Raw genomic sequence first — 11,934 nt, 5'->3', positions numbered from 1 at the left:
TGAAATGAATCACCTGAATGTTTATCAGGCTAATTGTAGCCCATCTGATTGCTTTACAAATTTAATAAAACCGTCCCAGGTCCTATGAAAGTTATGAAGGGCACCACTGAAGGTGTGTCTGATCTTTTCTAGCGTGAGATTAGACATAATATTTCTGATGAGATGTGTGTGGGTGGGTGGAGCAGCATTCTTCTAATTTAGTAATATCAACCGTCATGCTAATAAAGAGGAAAATGCATGAGTCTTGTGTTGATGAGTGGTTGCTGATATGTTGTCTGGGGTCGCACCAAAAATAGCAGTAAGTGGGCAAGGAGAGATAGTTTTTTAAAATATTTTGGAGAATAAATCAAAGACCAAATTCAGAACATCCCCGAAACAGATGATAAAGAGTTGCAGGCACTGTTTTGCATCTATTGCACGAGGGATCTGTATCAGGGCTTATTCTTGCCAAGGCAGCCTTACAATAATGCGGGCGATGCAATACTTTGAACTGGTTAAGACTGTGACATGCACATACGGATGAGGAATATATGCAATCAAGGGCCGCATCCCAAATATCATCTACAATGTCAAAACCAAGCTCATCCTCCCAGTATTGTTTTATAAGATTTAGAGAAGATACATTAATCGAAATCATATATTCATGTACCCTGGCAAGCTTCCCCCTTTGAAATTGCAAAAACATGTTTGCAATGTGATCCAGATGGGTTTTAGGTGGACAAGACGGGAAATCTGTAAATTTCTTCCCAACAAAGTCCCTTACCTGTAGATAATGAAAAAAAAAAATGGCAGCGCAGTAGGTTAAATATTTCTGAGAGTTGGGAGAAGCTGGCAAAGATGTTATCTGCTCAAGAACTTGCTTCCTTTTCACAGGATTGTTTAGACTGTTTACATTCCAGCTCATCAGATTTGTGTAATATTGTGTATATTTCATAGAAAATATGTCATTTTATAAAAGTAGTGTTTGCTGATATAATTACCTCTCACCACGGCAAAGCGGCAACAGTAACTGGAAGGGGGGGGGGGGGGGGGGGGCGCACCAAAACACACACACACACACAAAACTGAGAAAGAAAGGAAAAAGAACTGGAAAAAAACTGAACATAACTACAAGCACTTCACCTCTGTCAATGAGGTGAAGGCAACCCACCCTGTGAAACTTTGTAAGCGTATGCTTATGCATAATGCGACACATGTTTAGCAGCATCCTGACCAAATAAGTGACAAACAGGAATACAGCAAACTTGGATGGATACTTTAAAGAACAAACTAGACATAACTAGGAAAGGGAAAAAAAGAGAAAAGAAAAGTAAAGTAAAGAAAAGAAAAGAAAAGAAAAGAAAAGAAAAGAAGAAAAAAAGACTCAATAAACAATCCAAAAAAAGAAGTAGCTGAAATTGAATAATAATAAATAGGAACAAACAAACTGACAAAAACAAGGAGATAAAATAATGCTAATATGAATTAACCCACAGACATGACAACACAAGGCAGGAAGCAGTTAAAGTATGAGAGAAAAAAGGAAATAAGAGTCAACATGCCATAGCAGCCAATGCTGAACAGGTAACTTTTAACAAAAACCCAACCTGAGTCTTTAGACGAAAAAAAATTTGCAGACAGTCTGTTGGTCGCCACTGTTGGTTTGTGCTTGTTAATAAAGTCCGATGGCTTGGTGAAGCTAACTCTTTTGTTGTTCCACATGAAAACCAGACGAGCGGGCTGGTAGAGGCAGAAAGAGATGTCAGCCTGATGGAGCCTGTGTTTCACTCCGGTAAACGAGGAGCGCAGCCAGGCTACATCCGAGCTGACGCCTGGGAGCTCAGTCCCGAACAAAAAGTGGTCTTGGCCTGTCCCCACCTGCAGGTCTGGGCGCAGTGGTCTGACGGACGATGATGATGAGCATCTCAAAAGCATTAGGGCCAAAAACTTCACGAAGGAAGTTACAGACAAAATTAGTCAGTTCGGACATCTCCACAGATTCGGGCAGGCCAGTGATGCAGATGTTCTTTCTTCATGTGTTGTTACTCAGGTAGTCTAGTTGTTTATTCATAGCCTTGTTTTCTTTCGTTAGCCGCTCTACCATCTCGCACAGCCCCGAGAGCTGGTCACAGGTATCGGTGAGAGACTCCACATCTTAAATCTTTTTTCTGTGCTCATCAACCAACTGCTGTAGAGCTGAGATAGCCGCCCCACACTCTTTCTGAAAGAGGTTTTCATTCCTTAATTTGCAGGTAGCAGCCTGAAAGTCAGCAGCAGCTGTCGTCGCCATTAAAGGTGCAGGCAGTGGGAGATGCTCGTCAGATGCTAGCTTAACCATGGAGTTAGCCAATGCTGAAGAGGACATATCTTTACTTCTCTGGCCTGTCTTAGGCATAATAGTGAGTGAATAGTCAGTGAAGTCTTACAAAACAGACAGCAAAACAGCAGGGCACAGCCACAGGAGTTGGTGACTGTGACTGCTCCTTGTTATATTACTCCCTGCAATGCTGTCTTGTCTTGTTTTGTACACACATTTTTAATTAATGATAGCAACTAGTGCTAATTTCACTGAGAACATATTCCATTTCCTGTGTCTGCTTAATAATAAAAGTTACCTCATGCTTCACCACTGAAACGCTTTTAATGTGAAGCTGCAGCCGCAGGAAGTGTTTGGTTTCAATTGACAATAACTCAATACAGGACTTTTTGTCGTAATTTACACACCCAGTTCGTAAAACTGCAAATATGTTATATCATTCAGCAAGCGATATATATAGAGTCGGTCAGCTGGTCTTCAACCTACCCGACCTCTCCCGTACTACACTGCTCTTCTGCACCCTGCACTGGCTACTGGTGGCTGCTTGAATCCTTCTCAAGACACTGATACTACACTGGTCCTTCCACTATGCTCTGCTTCTGCCATTTGCCTTGCTACTCCTTCACTAAGAGGAGCACCCACCATCCACTCAACAAAATCATAACTGCATGTTGTCCTGGCTCCGCAATGATAGAACAAGCTCCCTGCGGAGAAATTCTACACATCTTCCATCACAGACGGAAAACTCATCTGTTCAGGCTGCACCATGGCCCATAAAAAAAACAATTTGCCTGTCTCTTTTCTAAATGTAGCACAGTTCTTATTTGATGAAGCTGATGCATGATTCTTACAATTTGGGTTGTATCCACATGGTTTAATACACTTATTGAAAATTGTCAGCTCAATAAATGTTCACCAGCATGTCTGTCGTATTTGCTGTCTTAGTTGCTGGTCAAACAGATAGACAATGAGCTGAAACTCATAATAAAGTTTTGTAAACGGGGGATTATTTTCGGCAGGTTCATCACGATGAGCAACCTCTTTCATATTATCATTTGATAAATTATTATTAAAAAAATAGATTATAGCTGTTCTAATATTCAAAAATAATAGCTGAGAAAAGTTTCTTCTTGACTTAATAAATTATTCATAATTTATACTGAGCATGCAAACTCTATAAACAGTGTTTGTGCATGGTATTTATTGAAATCATCTCTCCTCTGACATATTAAGCAACAGCTTAGTGAAATATCTTCTGAGAGAGAAGCAAGAGGAAAATGTCAGTGTGACTGCTGAAGCAAGTCACAAAATTTCAAAGAAGAAAAAAAAAAAGGATAGCTGATTTGATGTTTTCAGTCCTGGAGTGTGAAAAAGCAGAATAATTTGTCGCATATGATTGTGGTTTTGGTGAGAACACAGTGACTAGAGGGCTGTTGTGTTAGCTACACTGAAGAGGCTGCACCTGGCCACTTGAATTGGCCAGGCTTGAGGGTAGACACACAGAGAAGGAAAGTAGGATCAAACACTGAATGATAAAATCATCAGAGAAGGTTGTGGAGGTGCTCCCTTGATAGGTTAGAGTCTCATGTGTGTATGCGTATGCAGGTACGTATGTGTGCAATAGTCTGTGCGTGTGTGTGTGTGTGTGTGTGTGTGTGTGTGTGTGTGTGTCGTGTTGTTCCTGTTTTATATAACCCGAGAAGTTAATCATCATCACACCTCACCAGCTGCTTCGGTGTCATTCAGGTTTACTTGTCTCAAGCATCTCGACGCTACAGCTCCATTAGTCTCCAAATGGAAAGCTGTTGGACACATGTTGTTTTGCTGTTCAGCAGAGATTGACCAGCATTTCTCTTGAAAATTACTTTGCAGCAGTTGCAGCAGTGCAATTCAACGTGGCCGCCAGTTTCCGTCTGTTCCTCTGTGCTGATAAAATCAGCGAAGCGTAGTTAATACGGAATTTGATTGTAATTTACATTTGTTCTGCTGCCGGCAATAATTGTGGGTGTTAACGCTGAGTAAATGAGGTGAAGCTCGGTTGTTGAGGTGAATGGGTTATTCCAGGACTTTCTCTTTGTCCATCTGCACCATCAGCTTAATCAAGAATAATTTAGCAGAACAATCCTCTTGGGTAAAACTGATAATACAGTGAATAGGTGTCAGTATATTCAATTCAAAATCAAGGCAATTTATTTGACTCATATTGACTGGAGTGTTCCTCACACTAAAGTGCAATGTAGGACTGGAGATGGCGTTAATATATCAGACTTTCATCATGTGCTTTAGTGTTGCATTACTTTAATTTGTCCTTTCCCATAAAGCTATATAATCAAAACAGTCAGAGCTACATTAACTTTGTGTGGAAAACAGGGAAATAATAAATGTTACATATATGAATTCTGATAAATCTGTTTTAACACTCAATTTACTGCATTTAACACATTAATCATGAATAAAGATGATTATATAATTACAATATATTGTAGCATATAATGATAAGTCATTTTTGAAAATGATTGGTCTTGTCTTGATTACAGTGTATTTGCACTAAAGTTATTAACTTTGCTGTGCATGCTGTATTGTAAATTAATATTGGAGTATTTATTGTGTCTTAAAAACGGGGGGTAAAGCTAAGTTATAAACAAAACAACATGAGATAATTATGTAATTTCCTGTGAGCAGACACAGGACACAAATCTAAACTCATTTACTCCTTAAAAAAAGGCTTCAAAAACGACCATTGACACATTGCAGTCTCTTAAGCATATGAGGTATGAAATGATCACAGATTGGAGTGTAAGCACAGCAACAAACAATGTCACAAGTAAAATTATATGTCATCAAGAGTTCAACGTCCTTTGACATTTCATAAGAAATTGTCGTCGCATTTTATTTACAATGTCTAATTAAGTCTTTAGGTGTTTGTGTTTCTTGTTGCCGTTTGCTTGTCTGGAGGTTCAGCCATCACTGTAGTAGGTCCGTTTATCTTTGCAGACTTTTGTTTCGCTTCAGTTTTCTTTCTTTTGATGGATTGGTACAGCCTGTGAAGTTTTAGGTCACAGACCACTGACACTCACCAAAATAATACGAATCCTCAAGACAGTAGGAACATTTGTCAAGAGACCCAATCACAAACATCCAGCTGAGCTCTACAGCCAGTCACAGGACTTAGGGGAGTCTGGCCAATCTGATGTGCAAATTCTTACTGCACTGGAATGACAAGGATGGTATTACAACATTTAGTCACCCTAAACCTTGTCCTAACCTTTATGAGAAGAAATAAGAAAGTAAATGCTTCTGAAAGAGGGTAATATTCTACAGACTGATGTACATCAGCTTCATATACAAATAATATTCATATGAAATTATTTATTTGCAAAATACATGGGAAAAACAAGAGGCCAACTAGAGTTTGCTGACCTCATACATATTAGAATAATATAATGCTTATACTCTAATTGCAATGTGTTCACTTAAACCATTTTTTGATACATGCAATATTTGTATGCGGAAACTTAAATGTGGAGAATGTGTCATTCCCAGGTCATTTTGGGTGTGAGAAATACCAAATGTTTCATCCTTTTTTACAAAACATGCTGAAATACAGCCTGTGTATTTGGTGTGTGAGCATTTTGACACAACTGCTCATTTATCAAATCAGCAACACTGACCATCAGCCATTAATGTGTTATTTTAATGCGCTTATGCCTGTTCATTACCTTCTGAAGATTCCAGCTAAAACCCTAACCCAGTCGGCCCCAGCGTCTGACTGAAGTCTTTGTCATTGACTGCCGTGATTATGTGATGAGACACCAAAGTGGGATGCCAGTCTTTAAGGTCATTCCACCACCCTGACCTTCACACCCTTACTTTCAGTGCACAATGAACACCGCCACTTCCTACATTGACAATTACCATTGAACATAAATAATAGATATGGGAAAGCTGCATATCTTAAGCTTGGTGGTGCCTTCATGCTGTATATTTCCGTTTAGTGCTCGTTGGGGAGCAAATAAATAGACAAGCAAACAATAAACAAAGCCACGATCTGTTCTTGAAATGTAATTATTACCTGTAATCCAAAACATCTATTGATATGGTATTGTTATTGTTAAGTTAGTGATATTTGTGCAAAGAAATAATCTTGGCTTACTAACGATGTTAATTTGAAATCTATGTGTAAGGATCCATGGAATCTGTGGCATCGTCATGTGGACAAGAACCTGGCATATGAAAATAACTCAACACCGCAAAAGAGCTGCTATGGAAAAAGTGAAGCAGCTTATTTTGCCTCCTCGATTGCTAGGACAGATGGTAGGACAAAAGTGACAGGGAAAACATCCGTTTGCAGGTCGCAAAAAAAGGAAGTAGTGACAGGAAGAAAAAGGGAAGGAAGCAGTAGTCAGGCATGTACCCACAGGCATTATTAAGAAAAAAAAAGATGGTCAGGTGCCTGATTACATAACCACAACAGACACCTTAGACGTAGCACTGTACCATTCCTGCACAAGTTTCCATCCAAATTTAGTACAAATGTTAAAATTCTGCAAGAGAAAATGCTAATAAACGCATGGGCGCAGACAAAGAAGATGCAATGAGATGACGTTATTAAAAGAACGCCGGTCAAACTGCAAATGACCAAAAACTTTCTATATTACTGTAAGCAGGGTGGGTCATCTTGTCGCTCCGCACACATCAGATTCCTTCATCTGCTGCAATTTTTTGTTTCTTCAGTTATTCACCAAATCTGTTCCCATTGTATGTCCCATTTTGCTTTTACACCAACTTTTAGAGGTGGATGGTTCAGAAAAGCACTTATAGTTACTGTAGCATGACACCATTGTATAGTTTGAATATTCCATGATCCCATAGTCAGCAAATGACCTGCCATCTGACTGACGCAACAGTCAAGTCCTTCCTCATTGTAAATCTTCTGCCTTAACTTAAGCCTGCTTGTAAGCCAGTTTTGTAGAGCGAATTAAATATTTTAATATGAACATGAACATGTCACAGGTTGCCAAATGGCCACCCCTGCAATATGGTGACTGTCATCCTCAAGGCGTATGTACACAGCCACAATCTGTTACTTAATACTACAGCAAAGATGACAGAGCATTTCCTGTGCATTTCTTTATTGCTTCACTTCATGCAGTGGAAATACCAGAGACTGACTTGGCAACATGAACCAGAAAAGCCATTCTTCAAATGGACACGCCAAAACCGGTTTGATTTCCTTGACTGCATAATAAGAACAACATGATTTGGGAGGGGAAACAAATATTTATTGAAACATTCCAACACCAGTTTGATTGCTACTCCCTGCACATACACACACACACACACACACACACACACACACACACACACACACACACACACACACACACACACGCACACACAAATATGCTTTAGGCAAATAAATCAAAAAGGAGGTATCTTTTACATTTTGAAAAATCTGGGCCATTTTTATGTCTGTAACAACAACGGTAGCAGTTGCATGCTAACAGCTTACTTAACTGTTAAGATTGTTTTACTCACAAACAACCACCATAGCTGATGAAATATGTGATGTGATTTAGGGAGAAATCGCGTTCATAAGTGAGGTAATTTTCTTTTATCTGCACTACGTTTAGCCACATGTGGCAACTTCCTTCCTCTCTCTTTGGCATATTTGATGTATCCCATATTTTCCCACAAATTGTAGAAATGGCTAGCAGAAATGCACCATTACTTCGACAATGTTCAACAATTTGAACATTGTTGGAAACGTGGGACTATGTAAATACACAGCTTAACAAAACATATAACGTAGATCTAGCCTGAGTATTGTATTCTCACATATGCAGAATACTGGAAAAGGTGGCAAGGGAAAAAATTCTAAAACTTTGGGCATGTTAACCAACATACTGCCGGTTTCTGTATTTTTATTTCTTTCTTTTTCTCACTGAAAACACTCACTAAACTGACACCATACAGTTGTTTGTGCCCTCACATCTATATGCTTGAATGCACCATATAACTGTATATGTTACAGAGAGCTCTTTAGATCCCTCGCAAACGTCTGCTTCACATAGACTTCAGTGTACTCCCAGCACAGCTCTGGCAGAGTTGGAGAAAGCCTTGTGATGTGTGTCAGGTTTCTGACGTGTTGCTTTGATACGGATAGACCCTCATGGGTGGCACCGAAGGAGTCCTCCTACAAACCCGAACAAACAAACTGGCAAAAGCAATGCAAATGTCAGAAGTGACATAATGAGGACAATGAGAGTACTTCACTTACAGCTGAAGTGCTGAATGCTGTCTGAGGCCATGAGACATGGTTGGAGCGCTGAGATTTCGTCTTCTGACCTTCGCTGCTTTGTAGTAAAGAAAACAAAATAAAGACTGTAGATAAACATTGATTGACTCTTGGCTCACATCTTTATATCACGTAATATCAAGTACAACTTGACCATGAGCGCTTATTGTAGTCGAGTTCTTTCAGGTGCAGCAGTGCCAATTAAATGACTATTTGTGTGGATGACGACTACATTAAGGCGCTGGCTCAGAGCCCATCTGCTTTTGTGAAATACGACTCTTTTACAAACGCTCAAAACATTCCACAAGTCTGCAAAGTCAGTCGTTCATTATCCGGGGAACAGCTCCAGTTTGTGTCTCACCAAACATCTGTCCTGTTCGATTCTAGCATCCGAGAAATGTCATGTTCAAAAGTTTGATTTGAGCTGTCCAAGATAATTGGACAAACATTCAGCATGTAAAATTTAATCGAAATTGGGATTGTTGTGTGAAATCTACATCTGTGCACTGTGTGACACCTCACCTGTAAAAGATACAGTAACTGAATAAAAAAAAACCTCCATCAATCTCGAAGTTTGTTTTTCCATTTTTCACACAATGGTTAATAGTCATGCACCATATTTTTATGGAGCCAATAACTCTCTTGTCATATTCAAACCAGTGCCAGCAAACAGATTTTGGTTCCATTCCTTCTGAGAATATTTGAGGTATAGTGACAGCATTAAATATAATGTCAGTACAGCTTTTAAATATACTTCCTCCTCAGATGGAAATGTTAAGCTGTGTAAGAGCAACAGTGCATGAATCAAACAACTAGGCCTTTATTAAGAATAATGGAGTAATAATAACCCTCAGCAACAATGATAGGGACAGAAATGATTGCTCAGCGAAAAGAGAGTCTTCTCCCACACAGACACCTCATTATCATCACGATTCACTCACCAAGTCATACCCATGCAAGGCTATCTCTAGCCAGACTGCCTTGTTCATATTAGATTGGGCCAGGAGGTAGTAAAGGTCTACATTTGAAAGCAAAATGTGAAGCACGTTTCCATTGTTTATGAAGATTCTCAGTGCTGCAGGTCATGGACATCCAGGAAAAGGTTGACTTGAATGCAACTGGACTTTGTTGTAGAGCCTCTCATCCAAGGGTCTTTCGTTCTGAGTGGTGGGGGAGGCCCAGGTATTAGTTTTCATTAGCGCTCTCGGCTGTTGTCACGACAGTCGTCACCGGAATCACCTGAAGTCCAGTTACCCTCAATTCAACCTTTGTTGAGAGTGTTTCCATTTAAGAATGAGGATAAGAGGTCCTATCACCATAATAAGTATATTGCTAAAATTACATCTGATAAGGCAAGAAGCGCAATCAGTCAGATTATCAGACAGGTTTTATACAACTAGTTAAATCAGATTAACTGGAGCGCAGTTTACCTTTAATTTGAGTTTAACTGAAATTACGCGCACCCCAAATGTTTATACTAATCCAGCATTGCACAGCACCTGTGTACGTGATCAATTAATGAACAGTCACATCTGTACTACAAAGTTGACTGTAACCTGTGATAGATGTGTACAATACAGAGTTTGGGTAATAAGTTAACTGTTTGCAATGCAAATACGTTTGGCTGGACTCAGACTTTGTTTGAAATTTTGTATTTCTTGCAATGTTGGGTGAGTGCAATCATATCATAACCATTAATTGTTGACAGAACTTATCAGGTTGCCCTCAACAGAAAAATGGCCGTATAGGTTGGCAAGAAACAATGGTTCTCCAGTGGCTCCCTGTGGCCTTGACAAAAAATTATATGGAAATGAAAGTTTTTTTTGTTTGTTTTTTTTTATGACAGGAGCAAAGTAGTAAGTCAGGTGAGGTCAGTGTGGATTGATGGGTCAAACATGTCAGACTTTCACCCAGTACTACTGTTACTGTTATTGTTTTAGCTTATGTATCTAACTTTACTAACATAAATAACTTATTTAAATTCAAACCATGTTTTTTTAAAACCTAAACCAAACCAAACTGTGACTGATTCACAATGTTAAACATGTGATGACAAACCTCTGGTGCAGTGCTCCAGTATGCCCGTCACACGGTTGTTTTGGGAACAGTCATATATGTCATTTCGGCAGACGACCTATTCTGTCGTGCATAAGAACATGTTGGAAGTTATACTTTAATTCCCTTAACAAGTAATGTAACACCAGCTGATCTTTTTTTTTTTTGCTGACCTCCAGTGATTCTTCTCACCTACCTGTCCTGATGTAGAAGTGTACTTCAGGGTGTGTCAGTACGCCGGGACATCACGGTTGACTGTGGTTACAGGGTAACAACACATTTCAGACTTGAAACCAGAGAGGAAAGTGATGCACTTCTTCTGCTGTAAAATTATTCTCTGAGATGAGGAATGCACCTCAAAAATAACTTTATTTTTCAGAACAACAAAATAGTTGTTTTTTATCTGAAGCAATGTGCCCTGACCACATAAAGGGAGAATAACAAACTGTGAAAAATATCTCTAAAATACATCAGACAAACCATTCTCTGATCTTCATCATCTTCCTATACTCTTACTGGAAATGGCATCAAAAACTGTAGACTGCATTTAATAGATACTTAAAATATCTTATGTTGTTATTGTTAGTTATTGTTTATACAGTTATCTCTTATAAAAAAAAAACATGCATTTCCATGGCATAATTTACCAAAGTTTCCCTTTGTGAATTAATGTATTATTCATCAGATTAAAACTCTCTTGTATTTGATACACTCGTAACAAAATAGCACAAAAATAGCTAATATTGAGAAAATCGTCCTTAATTTTCATACTCTAATAGAAATAAAATTTCATTGAAAAAATCTAATCTAACCTTCATCATCAAAAGTTGTTTTGTTTGAGGATAAAAAGAATTTTCTATGCAGTTTATTTGTGCTGCATCACACCAGAAAGTAGCATGAAACTTTCTTCAAAACTTAGATCTTTTCATGTGCCAATGAATGCTAGTAATATTTTGAAATACGTCAGGACAATTGCAAAAAAAAAAAAAAAGATGAGGCTGGACCTGGCAGTAGTATGCATAAACAGAGAAATAAAACACTCATCCAACCATGACTTGTTCTTTTCAAACTTATAGCCTTGGACACAGCATTGAATGTTCATGAGCTTTTGAATTGAGTGGATTTTACAAGGCAGAGCAGCAAATGAAAACGCTCTGTGTTCTGGGTTAAAGCTCGATAAGGCAGTGTTTCTTGTGGGGTTATGGGAGGGAGGTGGGCGAGCGGGAGCGTGAAAGTTATGTTGTCAGGGAGGAGAACAATTGGAAAGGACAGCGGAGGCACAGAA

The sequence above is a fragment of the Lutjanus erythropterus genome, chromosome 6 (assembly GCF_056507025.1).
Source record: "Lutjanus erythropterus isolate fLutEry1 chromosome 6, fLutEry1.hap2, whole genome shotgun sequence".
NCBI classification, from domain to species: domain Eukaryota; kingdom Metazoa; phylum Chordata; class Actinopteri; order Lutjaniformes; family Lutjanidae; genus Lutjanus; species Lutjanus erythropterus.
This window is presented reverse-complemented; position numbering follows the sequence as displayed.